Genomic DNA, 6474 nt, shown 5'->3' on the forward strand with positions numbered 1-6474 from the left:
TGTGCAACGAACCTCCAGGACTCTTACATCTCGAGAAATTAAATCCCTGTACCCATTAAACAGCTTCCCATTCTCCCCTCGCTCGAGCCCCTGGCCAGCACCATTTCACTTCTTGTTTCTGTGATTTTGACAACTCCAAGTACCTCATATGAGGGGAGTCATACAGTATGTGTCTTTTTGTAACTGGCTTGTTTTACTTAGCATGTCGTCCAGGTGTAACTACATGGTGACTGTGTCAGAATTTCCTTCCTTTTTAAGGCTGGTTAATATCCATTGCATGTATATGCCATTTTGCTTACCCATTCAGCCACTGATTGACACTTGCATTGTTTTCATCCATCTTTGGGCTATTGTGAATAATGCTGCCATGGGCATGGTTATAACTGTATTTTTCAAAGCAACACTCTTTGTCTAGCAACTGTTCTTCAATTTAAATACTTAAAAATAAAGCAACGCTCACTGCTTCTTTAGCATGCAGAATCATTTCTGCTGGGAGAAAATGCTCATTAAGTGTGTGTTGATTAAATACATGGGGTGCTCAGTGCCTACATGGAGAGCTCTTGTGCCTACAGAGGAAGAAGGTGAGGCAGAGAAGTCCTGCTCTTCCCAGGGAGGGAGGTCACAGCTGAGTGGGCAGGGTTACGATTCAAATCCAGGACGTCCTGCCCGGGGGGCCCTTGCTCCTAACTGCTTCCTGGCTCCATGCCCTCCTTCCAGGGCCATCCAACCCCTACTCAACAAACCTGACACCGACCATCATCTGCATGGTGCTAGCTGCACGCAGGCGGTGGCAGTGCACAACAGGGACAACTGGGGAGTCACGGACCCAGGTTCAAATCCTGGCTGCACCACATGTGACCTGAGGGATGCTGGGCAAGACACTGAGCTTCCCTAGCCTGTGAAATAGCTTAGCTCCTGCTTCAGGATGTGTCGTGAATAAGCAGGGAGGCCCTGTGGGAGAGGCACCAGGGGCCGGGCGGTTACTAGAAAGCAGGGACAGTGACCCTGCCGTACCCCTCTGTAATGGGTGCAGATCATGAGCAAGGGCCTGCACAAACACTTTCCACATTTCCTCAAGCCCTCTCGGAATCCAGCCAACGTGCTGGGAGGAAGTCCAGCCTATCCTGAGGGAGAGAAGCCGCATGGAGGGTGCCCCCGTGTCCCGACCAAGCTCCCCACTGAAGGCAGCTTCGGGAGGGGCCTCAGATGACACCACATTCAGAGAAGAACCACCCAGTCCATCCGGATAATGGTGAGAAATACTGAGTTCTGCAGGTGAAGCCTTTATGCTTTGGGGTGGCTTGTGACACAGCATTAGTTAGTTCAGACACTAAGGTGACAGTCTCCTGGGAGCAGGAGGCATGTCTGTTTTGCTACCCGGTCCCCCACTGCCCACAACACTGCCTGACACACAGCAGGTTCTCTACAACTATTTGTTGAATGAATGAATGAATGAATGAATGAATGAAGAGAGTTTCAGAGCTCCACATTCTGGGATGACGTCCATGAAATGTGGGTGAAGCTAGTCATTGCCCACCAGCCTCTGCATGTGTATTATGGCATGTGTTTTGTGTAGGGGGTGCACATACGTATACACACTACTTACCACCTCATTTCATGACCAGGGCCTGGGATGCCAGAAGTTACCAAATGAAGAATTGTCCTGCATCTCCATGACCTTGGCACATTTTGCCAGAAACGTATGTAGTTGAAAAACGTGTTTATAAGTGTCTGAGTAGAGGACATGTTTTCATCATTAACCACGGGGTTATAGGGGCCCAGGGCTGTGTGTGGGAATGTGGAGGGCATGCCCCCTGTGACTGCAGGGGGCCGGGTGGTGCAGAGCTGGGGGACAGACACTGAGATCCACCCCTCACCACGCCTCCTGCCATCATCGGGCCCTGCGCTGCTCAGGAGAGACTCAAGTTAAAAGACCGTTTGGAACATACTTCCAGCCTCCACGTGAGGACTCTGAGCAGCTTTCCCCATCAAGGTTACCTGTGGCCTCTGCCATCAGACTGGGAGCCCAGGGGGGTGGGAACCAGGGCCCGGCCACCCCTAGGCTTGTGCCCTGGCACAAAAAAGGGCCTTGATGGATTTCTTTAAAACATATTGTGAAATTTAAATTTAACACTGCACAAAAGTAGACAGAATGGTTCAGCAAAGCCTGTGCACCTGTTTGCTCAGTTTTCAACTTAATACCCAGGCTGTATGATAATTTCCCTGAGGGTCTCAAAGTGTCTTTTTTTCTTTTAACACCACCACACACCCGCACGCACAGTGGAAATCCACCGGTCCCTGCCCCAGAAGCCACACGTGACGGCACCCTTTGCTCTGCCTGTGACAACAGCTAACACTCACTGCCTGCTCACTGCCTGCGTTGAGGTGCCGGGTGCTGGGTTTTTTATACAACGGCTTTACTGAGATATAGTTCACTTCCTATAAAATTCACCCATTTAAAGTGTATAGATCAATGGTTTTTAGTGGCATACAGATCAGTGGCTGACACGTCAGAATGGATGCAGGGATGTGCAGCCATCAACACAATCGTTTTAGAAATATTTTCACTTTCAATCCCCTGCTTTAGCAAAGAAACCATGTACCCATTAAGTGGTCACTCCTCATATTCCCTCAACCCCCCCGTGCTGGGTAATCAGCACCCAGCTTTCTGTGTCAACGGATTTGCCTCTGTTGGACATTGTACAGGGTATGTGGTGCTCTGGCCAGGCACTGCTTTAACCCTCAGAGAGGTCAGGTCCCCGGCCCCAGGTCACACAGCTCATGAGTGTGGGGCCTGCAGTCGGCAGACCTGGGCCAGAGCGTATGTGCCGAGCCCCAGAATGATGTGTCCTCGCTGAGCCACTGCATGAAGCTCAGTCATGCAGGGCTTAGTGAACATGGCTTTACTTCCAGCAGCGAGGAGCAGGGGGCCTTATCTGGATCTGGTGGGCGACAAGGCGGAGAACCCCCTGAGCATCAGCTGAGTGGTGAAGTGAGTACCAGCCAACCCAGCCTCCCCCACTCTCTTCATTCCTAGGGAGGGGGTGGTACCACCCAGGAGTCCACTTCCGGTGGGCTCAGCACCTGAGAGTGACCCAAGGGGCCCAGACCCCCAGCTGGATTGGTTCAATTCAAATCCAGGTGTCTAGCTAGCAAGCTTGAGCTTATTCTGGAAAAATGACTCTCATGCAAATTCAGTGGGTTCTGAGGCTTCCAGGGACTCTAAACCTGAAGCAGAGATGTTAGGTTCTCCTGTGCCACACTTGCAGAGCTTCTAGAAGCCTCCCAGGTTCAACCAGGTCACACCCTGCTTGACTTAGCCCCTGAGTTCTCCTCTTACCGGCCACTGGGCTCTGTGCTCCAACCAGGAACACAGGCCTTGGGCCAAGGCAGCCGGAAGCCCATTGTCGCCAGCCTGCTTGTGTGCTAAGGTGGGAGCTTAAGGCTGGCCTTGTGCTCCTTCAGGCCATTCACTAAGTAGGCATTAAACTCCGTCTGAGTTTCCCAGCAACATATAGCAAACTGGGTGGCTTAAAACAATAGGAAATTATCCTCGCTGTTCCGGAGGCTGGAAACTGATCTCTGATGATGTCGTCACATGGCGTTTGTCCCCTCCCCACTGTGAGTCACTGGAGGGCCACCCACCCTACCCACCCTACTCCGGTATGATGTCATCCTTACTAATTGCATCCGTAAAGGCCGTATTTCCAAATAACTACGCATTCTGAGGTCCTGGGGGTTAGGATTTCGACATTTCTCTTTCAGAGACACAATTTGACTGGTAACATACACATGCTATGCGTTCCACTCCTGGCTTGGAGACGTCTGGCTTCAGAGGCCGTGAGTAGGTCCTGGAAGTCTGGGCTTCCTTTTGTACCGTCTTGTGAGGGGCAGGAGGAAGTCTTTACAGGGCGCACCATCTTCTGCTTCGGACATGCAGAGCCATTAAGGAATCGAGTAAATATTTGCTGATCAAATTAGTGCAATTTATCGCTGACAGCTGGCCAACTTCTGCTTTGGCTCTTATAAAATAAAACTTCCTCTTCCAAGCAAAGCCTTTCAAACACAGGGAACAGAGTTCGGTCCCCTTAGCGTTTAGATTCATTAAACACAGCATATCACGCCACTCCACCCAGTGCTCGGAAGCCAGCCAGGCCTCTCTGCCTGCCAGCAGGGCCCCTCCCAGGTGGAGATCTCCTTGCAGAGAACATGGGGGGGGGGTGGCTGTGAGGACTGGTCTTCCGAATCTCCCCCTGTGCCTACGTCAGCCTGATGATGTGCAAAGAAAAAAAGTGCGAGAACCTGGGGCTCAGCCTGTCACCTGTGAGAATGCTGCCTGCAGGTTTCACCTGTGTTCCCCGTGTCAAGTCAGTGAGAAATGGCTTCTGATCATTATTTTCTGTGAATCAACCTGATTTTCCCTGAGCAAAACCCCCATTCCACTAAGCTGGCAAGAAATTAAGCAAGTGAGTTTCAATGTCAGAGCGCGGTGCTGTGGGAATTTCTTTAGTAGGATCTTTTATAGAAATAGAAAGTCTTTTGTATGAATCCCCCAGTGGTGCTCGGGTTCTGGCGGGAGATGGCACACTCTACGGGGGCGACAAGGCAGGACTCAATAGTGTGGTTCACAAGGTGTGGGGAGGGCGGCTGGTGATAGTGGGGTGCTGTCACCATCCCTAGGTCGGCAGGGGTGCATCTGGGAGAAAACATACCCCAAGTTCACACTCCTTCGTCCCCCCATTTCTGGACTGTGATCCCGAGGACCCAGGCCAACAGGAAACCATAGGGGGAGGGAGCCCACAGGTACTTAGTTTGGGCCGTTATGACAAAAACACCACAGCCTGCGTGGCTTAAAAGCCACCAGAAATTTATTCCTCCCGGTTCCAAAGGTTGAGAAGTCCAGGGTATATCTGTTGATTCGGTTCCTGGTTTGCAGACAGATGGTGGAGAGGGAAATCTTCTTTTCCTCGCATGGGTGCTCATTCATCACCTCCCAGAGGCCCCGCTTCCTTAAGCCATTGCACTGGGGTTAGGGCTTCAAAATAGGAATTTTGGAGGGACACAAACATTCGGCCCACAGTGGATGCCCTCAGACAGGCCCCCGGGGGGCACAGAGTGGGGCTGGGAAAGTTGGAGCAGAGGTTCGGAGGGGCAGTAGGTGGGCCTGGGCAGGTGGGCCCCCACTGAAAGGTGAGCTGTGGCCGCCATCTGCTTCCAGACTCTGATGTTGCCAGGGGTCACCTCGGGCTGGGAGCCCGTGGGAGCCTGCTGTTCGGGGCTGAATTCCGTCCCCCGCCAAAATTTGTACGTTGAAGTCCTTATTCCCAGGACCTTGGAAGGTGACTGTATTTGGAGACAGGATCTTTACAGATGTAATTAAATTGAAATGAGTCAGTCATTGGGCGCTTCCTAATCACACTACGGCTGGTGTTCTCGTTAGAAGAGGTAATTTGGACACACACATGTATGAAGAGGAAGACGTCAGGGAAAGTGGTCATCCACAAACCACAGGGACACATGCCCCTCACAGTGATTATTCCCAGTAATACCTGAAAGGAGGCTGTGCTAAGACACGGGGATTCAAATAAATGACACTGGGACAGGGTTTGAAACAGGAAACATATGTGATCCGAATGCTTTCTATGCCAGCACATCTCTCTCTCTGGTAGAAATTTTAAATGAACAGAAATGAGTGCATTTTTTTCCCCTTTAATATCCAAAAAGGAGTATAATACCAATAAAAATACTGGTATCTCCACACTTTCAAACACACAAAACCAATGCTATGTCACTTACTCCAAGGCTGTCCCTAGTGGGGTCTCTCAGAGTACCATTAGGACCTGGGGGCACCGGCAGTGCCGAGGTGGGAGGTCACCCCCTCTGCACAGCTGACTGGGCTGTGGTTCCTGTCTCTGGCCCCTCGGGGTCAGCCTGATGCCTCTGTGACAGGTGAACCTCGCTGCTGCAGGCCAAGTGCTGTGCTGAGTCCTGCCCGAGTCCTGCCATCACCGTGAGGCCCTCCCCTGTCCCCCAGTTCAGGGGGCCCCCCCATTCCGACCAGGGACATCTCCCTGAGACTCACTTTCTCAAATCCTGTTTTCCCTCACATACTTTTGTCATAAGGCCCCGTTATACCCAAACCTGAATTATTAGCTGTGCAAAACACCTTGCTCCCCTTCACTCGAGGGCAGGATGGCTTCATTACCAAACCCTTCCAGAGCAAGTGCAAAATATTAGGACTCCTCCTCCTGGAGCTGCAGACAAGGAGGGTAAGAATCCATTTCCATCTTAAAGCAGCTGAAAGTTCAGGGCACACTGCCCACATACAGGTCAGTGGCCAATACTTATGCGTTTCAAGGCACTAAATAAACTCGTTAGGTTTTCTTGAGGGAGGAGCTGCTGCTAAGTTCTGTGTTATGTTCGTTTTCTGGGTGGCACACTAAGGCACAGAGGGGCTAATCCACTTGTCCAAGA

Source organism: Manis pentadactyla, chromosome 15, assembly GCF_030020395.1.
Source record: "Manis pentadactyla isolate mManPen7 chromosome 15, mManPen7.hap1, whole genome shotgun sequence".
Taxonomy (NCBI): Eukaryota; Metazoa; Chordata; class Mammalia; order Pholidota; family Manidae; genus Manis; species Manis pentadactyla.